The sequence below is a fragment of the Mus pahari genome, chromosome 18, assembly GCF_900095145.1.
Source record: "Mus pahari chromosome 18, PAHARI_EIJ_v1.1, whole genome shotgun sequence".
Classification (NCBI taxonomy): Eukaryota; Metazoa; Chordata; class Mammalia; order Rodentia; family Muridae; genus Mus; species Mus pahari.
The window spans coordinates 33,267,409-33,279,910 of record NC_034607.1 but is presented as its reverse complement, the minus strand read 5'-3'; the positions used below and the strand labels follow the sequence as shown (position 1 = coordinate 33,279,910).

At 41.5% G+C, this 12,502-nt stretch overlaps 1 pseudogene across 1 annotated transcript; it reads right to left on the bottom strand.

Moving 5' to 3' along the window:
- Positions 1 to 3,536: 3,536 nt before the first annotated feature.
- On the bottom strand, positions 3,537 to 4,356 carry LOC110335665 (annotated as a pseudogene). The gene has a single exon (XR_002381180.2). The product of XR_002381180.2 is annotated as a 40S ribosomal protein S6 pseudogene (transcript).
- Between the last annotated feature and the right edge of the window lie 8,146 nt (positions 4,357 to 12,502).

Here is a 12,502-nt window from a genome sequence, read left to right as displayed (position 1 = left end):
TGGAAACTCCCTGGAATCTACAAGTGACACTAACAAAATCTCCTAGTAAGGGGGGAACCAGCCATCTTCTGTGACCTGGTAAAGCCTTCAGCGGAGGGCTTGAAACACCAACCCAACCACAAAACCTTTTACCTGTAGTTCATCCTGCCTGCCAGATGTGCTGGGTTAAAGGTGGCACAGAAACTGTGGGAGTGGCCAACCAAAGATTGGTCCACCATGGGACCCATGCTGTAAGCGGGAGTCCATGTCTAACATTGCCTAGAGGGCTAGAAACGAGATGCTGGACAGCCCAGAGACCCAGGATAGAACCAAACATGACTGACTGGCAGAGGAAAATAAAACCTCAATGAAACTATTTCTAATGATATCATGCTATACTCATAGATTGGTACCCAGCTCAATCATCATTAGAGAGGTTTTATCCGACAACCGATAGGAACAGATGCAGAGATCCACTTCCAAACATTAGATGGAGCTCAGGAAACACCACAGAAGCGGGAAAGAAGGACTGAGGAGCTAGAGAGGTCAAGGATACAACATGAACATGGCACACAGAGGGGCTCACAGAGACTGAACTGACAATTAGGGAGCTTGATAGGTCTGATCTAAGTCTTCTACATATATGTTATGATTATGATGATGACTATTCCTGGTTGTCAACTTGACTACATCTGGAATCAACTACAATCCAGAAACGGAGGGCACACCTGTGATACAAATCTTGAGGCTGGAAGGCACAGGTTTTGAACAAGATCTTGAGGCGTAATAGCCATGAAAAGCTTAGGCCCAGGAAAGGTAGAACAGGCCTTTAATCCCAGGAGACAGAGGCAAGCAGATCTCTGAGTTCAAGGCCAGCCTGGGACAGAGCAAGTTTCAGATCCAGGCATGGTGGTGCATAGCTTTACTCTGGGCCACACCTTCTACTGGAGGCCTACGAAAGGTCATTGGAAGGAGACAACTCACTCTTCTTCACCTGCTTGCACTGACTTGCCAGCACATCTGTTGGAGCCTACTTCTTCAGGATTCCAGCTTCGACAGAAGACGAGGGGATACAACTAGCAATTATTAGATGTTTTGACTTCCCACTCACAGCTGCCTATTGTTGGGCTACAGACTGTAAGTCATTAAATTCCCTTAATATATAGAAACCTTCCAGAGATTCTGTGACTCTACAGAACCCTTAAGAATACAGTTGTGTAGCTTGGTGTTCTTGTAGGACTCCTAACTGTGCGAGCAGAGGGTTATGTCTTGTTCTTTTGCCTGCTTCTGGAACCCTTGTCCTCCCATCTGGGTTGCCTTGCCCAGCTTTGATAAGGGATATATGCCTAGTCTTATTGTAACTATGTTATGCTATGTTAAGTTGATATCTGTAGGAAGGCTGCTCTTCTATGAAGGGAACTGGAGGAGTGGATCTGGGGAGAGGGGGAGAGGGAAGGGGAAGGGATGGGACTGGGGGGAGGGAGGAGATCCTGCATTTAATATATGAGAGAAGAGTAAAAAGAAAAATGTCTTAAATAATCAAGGAACAGGCAAAATATGCCTCAGTACAATAAAGGCTGCACACGGCATATTTGTAGCCAATGTTACACTCACTGTGGGGGACTGAGGCCATTTCCTCTAAAATATGACATGATACAAGAGCATCCACTCCCTCCCTCTACTCCTACTCAATGTATTTCTTGAAGTCTTAGGTAAATCAATAAGACAAAAGAAATAAATAAAAGGGATAAAAACTTAAAAATAAAAAGCTAAACTCGCCCGGTGTGGTGGCACACGCCTTTAATCCCAGCACTTGGGAGGCAGAGGCAGGTGGATTTCTGAGTTCGAGGCCAGCCTGGTCTACAAAGTGAGTTCCAGGACAGCCAAGGCTACACAGAGAAACCCTGTCTCAAAAAAAAAAAAAAAAAAAAAAAAAAGCTAAACTCTTCCAAAGTTAAACTTTTCCTGTTTCCAAATGGCATAACTCTATACTTTGAAGTCCCATGGGCTCTAAAAAAAAAAAAAAAAAAAAAAAAAAAAGCTAAACTCTTCCAAAGTTAAACTTTTCCTGTTTCCAAATGGCATAACTCTATACTTTGAAGTCCCATGGGCTCTAAAAAAAAAAAAAAAAAGAAAGAAAGAAAGAAAACTTTTGGATCTGATAAACACTTTTTGTAAAGTAGCATGATACAAAATCGATGCATAAAAGTCAGTAGCCTTAAAAAAGTTTTTTAAAAAGTCAATAGCCTTTATATATAACAATAATGAATATGCTAACAAAGAAATGAGGAAAAATATTTCATTCACAATATCCCCCCAAAAATAACATATACAAGCAAAAGCAAATACAGACTCAATGTAATCTCCATTAAAGTTCCAGTGACCTTCTTCACAGGCAGGGGGGAAAAAAAGCCCAAAATTTGTATGGAAATACAAAAGTCCACAGATGTCCTGGGTGATTCTAAGCAAGAAGAGCACAGCCAGAGAGCTCCTACTACCCGACTTCAAATGATGCTACAGAGCCACGGCTGACAAAGGCAATCTGGTGCCAGCACAAAGACAGACATGTAGCCCAAGACTCCTAGAAGATAACAGAACCCCAACAATGAACCCATGTAACTATACAAACTTATTTTTGACAACAATATTAAAAACACACACTGGAAAAAAAGACAGCCTTTTCCTCCAAAGGTGATGGCAAAACCAGATATACAAGGGCAGAAGATGAAATTAGAACCCTCCTCTCTCACCATGAACAAAAGTCAGTTAAAATCAGAGACCTTATTTTAAAACTAGGAACACTGGGAAAACACTATAGAGTTATAGATAAGAACTCCAATAGTACAAGAAATAGCCTCAGGAATTGACAAACGGGATTATATGAAACCAAAAGGCTCTGTACATCCAAAAGAACTATCAGCAGAATGAACAGCTAGATTACAAAATGAGGAAAATACTTCACAGCTATTCTTCAGAGAGGGGTTAATATCTATAATATATAAAGAATTGCATATTTTAAATATAAAAAAATCACTAATGAACTAAATGGACAGTTCTTAAAAGAAGAAATACAAGTAGCCAATATATATTTTCAAGAGTTCAACATCTCTACTTATCACAGAAATGCAAACCAAAACTTTGAAATTCCATTTCATCCCAATCCGAATGTCTGCCATCAAAACAGGTGGCAATAAACTCTGGAGAGGATATGGCAAAAGAGAAACTTCTTTACTACGCGTGGGAGCTTAGTCTTGTATAGCCACTGTCAGTACCAGTGTGGGGGGCCTCTCAAAAATGCAAAAATAGAACAACCAAATGACCCAGATACACACATGTGTGTATGCATGTGTGTATGTGCATGCACACGTACATATGCACGTGTGTGTGTGTAGAGATAGAAAAAGAGAGATTCACTCTATAATCTTGATACTCTAGAGGACCTAACTAATACACAGGTATACACACAGCCAGAACCAAAGAGGTTGTGTAAAACTAAGAACTGAAGGAGACATTTTTCACAGCACTTCTTTTTTTTTTTTTTTTTTTTTTTTTTGAGATTCAAGGTCATCATTTATTTGTTCTTCTTAAAGACTCATTTTTGACTGGATTCAGACTTAGAAGTAGAAGCTCTCAGCGAGGACAGCCTACGTCTCTTGGCAATCTGTTCCTGGCGCTTTTCTTTGGCTTCCTTCATTCTCTTGGCCAAAAGTTTGGCGTATTCTGCAGCCTCCTCCTTGTTTTTCTTAGTGCGTTGTTTCTTCAGAGCAATACGCCGGCGTTTGTGTTGCAGGACACGTGGAGTAACAAGACGCTGAATCCTGGGTGCTTTGGTCCTGGGCTTCTTACCTTCTTTGTTTAAGGGTTTCCTGACAACATACTGGCGGACATCATCTTCTTTGGAGAGATTAAAAAGCTTTCGGATTCTGCTAGCTCTTTTAGGTCCCAACCGACAAGGCACAGTAGTATCTGTCAGTCCAGGAATATCCTTCTCTCCTTTCTTCACAATAACCAAGTTGAGAACACTGAGATTAGCGTCCACAATGCATCCGCGAACAGACTTGCGCTTCCTCTCCCCAGTTCTCCTTGGTCTGTAACAGGAATGCCCCTTACTCAACAGCAGACGCACTCTGCCATGGGTCAGAACACCTTGCTTCATGGGAAAACCTTGCTTGTCATTCCCACCGCTGATCCGGACCACATAACCCTTCCACTCTTCGCCGAGCGCATCAGCGGCCACTTCCGTGGCCATGCGCTTCTCATAGAAGGTGCGGAGCTTGCGCTCATCATCCACCTCGATGAGCTTCTGACAGCCGGTGGCGGGGAAGGAGATGTTCAGCTTCATCTTGACACAGCCGGCTGCCTGGGAGGATTCACGAAAAAGAGTTCACAGCACTTCAAACCAAAACACAGAACAATAATCCACAGGACCAAAAGAAATAACTTTGAACACGGAACTCTGCCCTCAACAGAAATGAGTTCCAAAAACAGTATTGAAAATAAGAAATGTTTGAGATTTTCATGTAGCATGTGGCTTGTAATGCGTATAAGAAATAGATAGGAGGAAAAGAATAGAAAGTAAGATTTTTCTATACACAAAGTGGCATGGCATCACTAGACAGCGCCGACAAGTTAAATGCTTCGCCGTAAACCACAGAGCAATCCCGAAAATAACATAATGAAGAATTATAGTTCCTGAGCCAACAATGAAGATTAAGTGGATCATGAGAGTTGATTTTCAAAAGAAGGAAGACCAAGGAGGGGGAAAAGAAAAAAAAAAAACAGAACAAAAGCAGATGGGACAAACAGAAAACAAAGAGCAAGTTGGTAGATTTAAACTCAGCTATAACAATAGGCACACTAAAATGTAAATATGCTAAACTTATCGATTAAGAGACAGAGCTTCTCAGATTATGGGGAGCAGGGGAGTCCGAGTCCCCGCTATATGCTGCCTACAGGGAACCTACTTACAAATTAAGGAAGTTTAAAAAAACAAAACAAAAGCCCGCATCTGCCTTCTATTATACCCTCAAGCTTCTGAGAACTACCAGGGAGAAAATACACAAATGGATATGTTGCTGCTACTCTCAATTCATGACATTTTTCCTTCTCTACACCCCATAGTAAATAACCCAAGACTTCTCCTACTTAAGCCGCTGACACCACAACCACCTTACTTCCGGCTTCATGAGGAACAGCAACTATCTGCCCTCCACCTACAAGATAAATGTGTCTACCCTTACCTTCATTCCCTTTTCATCAAGCTCAGAGGAACAGTAATGGTGTCCCTCCTCTAAGAAAATCCCGAGCAACAAGCCTCCCCAGGAAGTGCCAGGGCTCAGGCCCCATCAGGAATAGAGGGTGCCTTCATTAGAGTTTTATTTCTGTGAAGAGACACTATGACCACAGCAGCTCTTACAAAGGAAATTATAAAGCTCTTATAATTGGAGCTGGCTTACAGTTCGGAGATTTAGCCCACTGTCATCATGACAGGAAGCATGACGGCGAGCAGGCAGACATGGTGCCGGAAAAGGAGCTGAGAGTTCTAAGCCAGGATGAGCAGGAAGAAGGAAAAGGGACCCTAGGTCTGGGTTGAGCATTTGAAACCTCAAAGCCAGCCTCCAGTGACACCCTTCTTCTAACAAAGCCACACCTACTCTAAGAAGTCCACCAATAATACACTCCCTGGTGACCAAGCACTCAAATCTATGAGCCTATGAGAACTATTCTTATTCAAACCACACAGAAGGACATATTTGTTTTTTCTCTCCCTCGCTACCTCTGAAAGAGACACCCTGCCCTCTCAATTGCTTACTAGGAAACTGGGCATCTTCAAACTTTTTCTTCTCACCTCTTAGACCCATCTTCATTTTACCCTACTCTTCAGTCCTCATAGAGCTCCATGTTCAACGTCAGGGTCGTGTAGCATAGTAGAGAATGCACAGGGCCAAAAGTCATTCACAGGCAACCACATTACACTTTGCATCAGTACAATGAGGGATTGGGATAGCCTTGAAGAAACCAGTCATCAGGCCCTTTTGTGGGTACGGGCCAGTCATACATACTTAGAGAATTGATTCCAGGTCAAAACGAGGAAAGAAAAACGGACAACAGGTTTTGTTCTGACAGATTAAAAACCATTTTTAGAGTAAAGGAAGGGTGTCTGTCTGAAGGAACAGAAGTTACAATGTTGGCAATTAGTAGGCTTTAAAGTGTCATTTTCACTGTGTTCATGCTAGTGAATGGAGTTTGAACGGCCAAGGTTATATAACATCTCAGCCCCGAGAGACATGCACTCCTTAAAAGAAAACCTCAAGTGAGGGAGGAAGGCAAGGCTGCACAGTCAATTATTCCATGTTCAGAACCCTCGTGCCCCCCACTTGTGTCTGGGGAGCTATGAGCTGCGCCACCTTTCCTAAAAGAGGCTGCCCGAGTTTAATGTGAACTGTAGCCAACAGCCTCATGCATCTGAATTTTCTCCTCAGCAGATGTCAATATTTGGGAAGGTGGAGGAACCTTTGCAAGGTGGAAACTTGCTGGAGGAAGTGAGTCACTTGGAAATGGGCCTTGAGCTCTCTAGGTGACGTCCACTTCCTGTTCATTCTCCGCTTCCGGAATGTAGATGAAATATGATGGGACCAGCCAATGTCTGCTCCTAACACCATCTCTTCCATCCCTGTGAGAAGTCTAAAAGCCCAGGGAATAGAAATTTTCCAGTTTCCCAAGGAAATGAACCAGGCTCCTAGGGGGAGCTGTGGACAATGATTGCCCTGACATTTGACCAACAGGAAGGATGAGCCTGGAGCTGAGTGAGTCCCTGAGACATTTGGCTGAGAAAGATAACAAACCCGGAGCTAAGTCCATTCCTGGAATTTCTTTAAGACAAAAAAAAAAAAAATGGTAAAACTAACACAACAACCAATCAAAATTATACTAATATAACTGCTGCATGCCTAGCCAATTATGTCAACAAATTACCTAACCATTCCTGAAAATTCCTCTTGCCCTGCATAAAAAGAGTTCATCTTCTGGTCACCATTTTATGTAAATGGTTGACCCTAGCATGCTGGATGTCTCTGCAGAGTAAAAGTTCCTTGCATTGGTCTTAGTTAGGGTTTTACTGCTGTGAGCAGGCACCATGACCATGGCAAGTCTTACAAAAAGACAACATTTAATTGGGGCTGGCTTACAGGTTCAGAGGTTCAGTCCATTATCATCAAGGTAGGAACATGGCAGCATCCAGGCAGGCCAGGTGCAGAAGGAGCTGAGAGTTCTGCCTCTTGTTCCAAAGGCAGCTAGGAGAATACTGACTTCCAGGCAGCTAGGACTAGGGCCTTATTGGAGTAGGACTTTGACACACCTACTCCAACAAGACCACACCTCCTAATAGTGTCACTCCCTGGCCCAAGCAATATATACAAACAGTCACAGCATTTGCATCCTATTTGAGTCTGGGGTCTTCCTTCAGCGATTCTCCACCCCTTATACCACTGCATGTCTTCCCATGATGGGTTTTAGCTCCCTGGAATTGCACACCCAAAATTTCTCCCTTGAGTTGCTTTTGTCAGTGTATTTATCACACAAGAAAGTAAGCAAGACAGGGTCAATCTGATGCTTCTCTTCTCCAGTGTCAGCTCTATCGAGTAGTTCTTGTAGTAAATGAGATGCAGTTAAATGAGCATGCTCACTTGTGGCAGGCAACCTGCTTGCCCTCGTCTCCTATGGACTGTATACTTCAGGGAGGCCGGATGCCTTAACTTTCACCCATCAGAGAATTCAGGTGATAAAGAACTAATGTGTCCAACCAATGATGGCTAAGGTACCATAGGCTTGGCTAAATGTCTCCTAAAGACCCATGTGTTAAAAGCTCAGTCCCCAAACCATGTCACTTAGGGGAGGAAGTGAGGCCCAGCAGGAAATCTGATCACTGCGGACATGACATTGAAGGGATGTAGGACATCATCACTGTCCTGGTCCCTGTCATTTTGCCTTTACTGTGTGGTCACCAGTCACTACAATGTGCTGCTTTGCTATATAGATCCACAGGCTTCAGGGATAACCAACCATAGATAGAACCCTCCATAAGTATAAGACAAAATAACGCTTTCTACTTTGTATTTGTTAGAAATTAATGTGGTTGCACTGGTTAGATGGCTCAATGATTAAAAGTTTGTCATATAAGCCCAATGACCTGAGTTAATCCCCAGAACCCAAGGTAGAAGGAGAAAACCAATTCCTGAAAGCTGTCTTTTGTCCTACACACACACACACACACACACACACACACACATACACACACCACATATACACACAACTTTAAAGATTTTACTCAGTTCTCTGTCATTGTACAAGCATGTCTAAGATCATCAATTTTAAAAAGAACAAAGGTTTATTTTGACTCTAGGTTTTAGAGATTAAAGTTAAGCACAACTGGTCCAGTAGCCTTTGGACCTGTGGCTAGTACAGTGGCTAGTCCATCATGGTGGAAGGAAATATTGGGGGGAAGCGACCTGCTTTATGGTGGCCAGGAAATAAAGGGAAAGAAAATCTCAGAATCCCAATATCCCCTAAAAGCCATGCCCTCTGATACCTCACTCCCTTCCACTCCATATTAGGAGGTTCCTCCACCTCCTAATGTCACCAACACACAGGACTTTTCAGGGTCCAGTTATCATGATTGATCATCTCAGGTATCTCCTATAAGAAGGTAAAGCTGTCTGTACAAAGCCTTCCTCAGAGTTCACGAGATAAATGCTGGGAGACAAATTTTTCAGCTCCAAGCCAAGTCCCCACCCACACCTCAACTAGGATATCTGAACAAAGAAGAACACAGCACCAGCGACCTATTCTGCTCTCAGCTTATTGACCCCTATGAATATGTGAAAAGATGAGCGTTTTTTAATCAATGGGGGTTCCTGATGCAGGACATGGATGCCATCCCTTTAGATCTTACTCTTCTTATACATTCTCAGTGTTACATCCTTTACAGTGTTCCTAGGATCTCAATATCTCTGTGAGTTTAATGGCTGATGGTCTTACCCCAGACTTAAGCTCCAATTCTGATATTCACTAGAAGCTACTGGAAAGAGGGACTTCCAACTAGGAATTTAGAATTGTAGCCCAACTGCTTTATTATGTTCTAGGGTCTCAAAACTTCTGCCCAGAAGGAGTCATGTCCAAAAGATTGGGTTTAAGAGATCATTGAGCAGGTCATAGCTGAACGTTTATGTTGGAGTGTTCTGAATTTCTCTGACTCCGTGTTAGAAAAGTGATGGTTTTCCAATCTCAGTGCTAATGGATTTCTCAGTGCCTCAGGGAATCTAGGCATTCGAAGGAACACTTGCTACTAATTATAATTTTTGGCAATGTCCCAAGGACTAATCTTAAGAATTTATTAGCTAATAAGAAATCTGTTAAATATTACATAATCAATGTTGCTGTAAATATTCACAACTACTAGCAAGTGGTAAGTAAAAAATTATGATTCTGCAAAATAAATTTTCCCAATCAGTATAAACCTCAATTACAAACTTAACCTGGCACGCTCAGACACTTAATTAAAATCTAAATATTAACATATTAATTCCCTTTGGTATTCTAATACCTTAAAATGCCAAGACTCCCAACAAAGGAAGCTACAAACTAGCTAAAGTCCTTACACCATAAGTGCGTGTGATGATGTGGACGCCGCCATCTTGTTTTATTGTTGTTGTGCTGTTTTGGTTTTATTTATTTTGGTTTATTTTTTTCCTTTCACAAAAAAATAGATTTTCTTTTTTAATCGTGAATATCCTGATTACAATTTCCTCTTCCTCTACTCCTAGTTCTTCCTACCTTCCCCTCCCATCTGGATCCAACACCTTCTTGGCTCTCATTAGAAAACAAACAGGCTTCAAAGGAATTATAATATAATATAATATAATAAGATAAGATAAAATAAAAGTAACAGATCAGAATAAGTTAAAAGAATCAGAAGGTAGAAAGCCCAAGAAAGGGCATAAGAAATATAAATGCAGAGATCCACTCATACCAATACTCAGAAATCCAATAAAAACATGAAACTGGAAACCATAATATATATGTAAAGAACTTGTAGGATTTTTTTAAAAAAAAGAGAGATTAAAAACAAAATAAATAAAATTAGAATTCTTTTAAAAAGCCATCATCACATGACAGTATGAACAAGGAGCCCACCTTTGATGCCATTGAGTTTATTTTCTGATGGCCACCTACCATGAGGCATACAGCCTACATTTTAAGAGTAAATCTTTCCCAGGTAAGACTCCCTTGGAGAAAACTAAATTTTCATTTGTAAGGGGTTATCAATTGGAGATAGCTTCTGGGTTAGAGATGGAAACATATGTTCACTTCTTTTAGCTCTAGGACACCGTCTAAATCAGATCCATGCAGGCCCTGGTCAATGAGCTCCTGTTCATCGACTTAACAGCTAATATCCACATATAAGTGAGTACATACCATTTGTGTCGTTCTGGGTCTGGGTTACCTCGCTCAGGATAATTTTTTTTCTAGTTCCATCCATGTGCTTGCAAATTTCATGATGTCATTTTTTTTACACAAGCTGAGTAATACACCATTGTGTAAATGTACCACATTTTCTTTATCAATTCATCTGTTGAATGGCATCTAGGTTGCTTGCAATTTCTGATAAATAGAGGAGCAATGAACATGGTTCAGCAAATCTCTCTGTGATAGCATGAAGCATCCTTTGGGTATATGTCCAAGAGTGGTATAGCTGGATCATGAGGTAAATCAGTAAGTCGATTTCCACCTTCCTGAGTAACCACCATATTGATTTCCATAGTGGCTGTCCAAGTTTGCACTCCTACCAGCAACGGAAGAGTGTTCCCCCGTACTCTACATCCTTGCCAGCATGAGCTGTCACTTGTGTTTTTGATCTTAGCCATTCTGACAGGTGTAAGATGGAATCTCAAAGTAGTTTTGATTTGCATTTCCCTGATGACTAAGGATGTTGAATATTTGTTTCTCGGTCATTGTGTTTCCTATTTTGAGAATTCCGTTTAGATCTTATCTCACTTTAAATGGAATGTTTTCCTTATATCTAGTTAATTGAGTTCTTTGCATACTTTGGATATTAGTCCTCTATTAGATGTTGTTGGTAGAAGTCTTTTCCCATTCTGTAGGCTGCCACTTTGTCCTACTGATAGTATCCTTTACCATGCCGAAGATTTTCAGTTTCATTAAGTCCCATTTAAATGTTGTGCCTGTGCTAAAGGTATTCTGTTCAGAAAGTCTTTGCCTGTGCCAATGATAAAGAATAACCCCTACCTTCTGTTGCAGGATTTTCCCTGTCCAATCACATTAGGGCAGTGGAAGCCTGTGATTGGACAGGAAAGGGGAGGTGGGGCTAGGAGTTGGCATGACAGAGAGAGAGGTCGGAGGAGAAGCCAACATGGAGGCAGCTAGACAGGAAGAAAATCCTGATCCCGCGTGGCTTTAAACAACCACAAGTAGCTAAGATTTTCACAAAGGTAGAATGATTGAGTTAAAGCTTTATCTTTATCAATCGGCTCTGAAATTATTGTATTGGCATCTTGTAAATTGTGATCTTATTGTTATATAAATCTCATTGGATAATTAAGCTTTAAGAGTCATGTTTCTACTGGGTAATTAGGTGTGGAGATGGCTGATCGTGGGGTGTGTGAGGCATTTCATGGAAGCGAGATGAACTCAGGGCGGGGGGGGGGGTGCAGAGGGACTGGACAGGGACTGCCAAGGGAGATGGCCTGGCGGGGGTCCTGTGGTCCAGGGGGCTGGTGGCAGGAACACAGGAGCATGGTTTGACTCCACAGAGAGTTGACAGGCTCACTTTTTTAATATTTCCCGAAACAACTTTCTCTTCTAACAGATTCAGTGTGTCCGATTTTATGTCGAGATCTGATGCCATTCCTTCCGACAGTCACTCTTATTCTTATACATTCTCAATGTTATACCGTTTACACTGTTTCTGGGATTTCCATAAATTCATGAGTTGAGTAGCTGGTCTGTAATCTTAAGAGTTTAGTAGCTGATGTTTCTAGAATCTTAGAAAATCTACCAGAGATGAAAATAAACGAATATTTCCTTATTTCATTGAGATTTGTAAGGTCTTGGGTTAATGACCTGCTAACTTTGGGTGAAGATGTAGTTGTACAAACAGGAACCACTGGTCTTTAGAGTAGCATGTGTTTATTACAACGTAACTGAAATCATACCATGAGGTTTTTGTGTTCTTGGTTACTATAATGATGTGAATTTCAAAGTCATGAGGCCTTTCCCATGAATTAAGTGCTTTCTGTACCTCATTTCTCCTGTTCATCTAACATTGATGGCTTGTCATTCTGGAAGCTCCTGGGCATGTGTCTTCTTAATATTACTCTATAATGAGCAGACTTATCTGAGCCTTCTTTCTTTGAGAAAATCGGACATCTAGGCATCATTCTCTCTCCTCCTAAAAAAATGAATGACTAGTTCCTTATCCAAGAATACATGCTTGGAAAGTATTAAT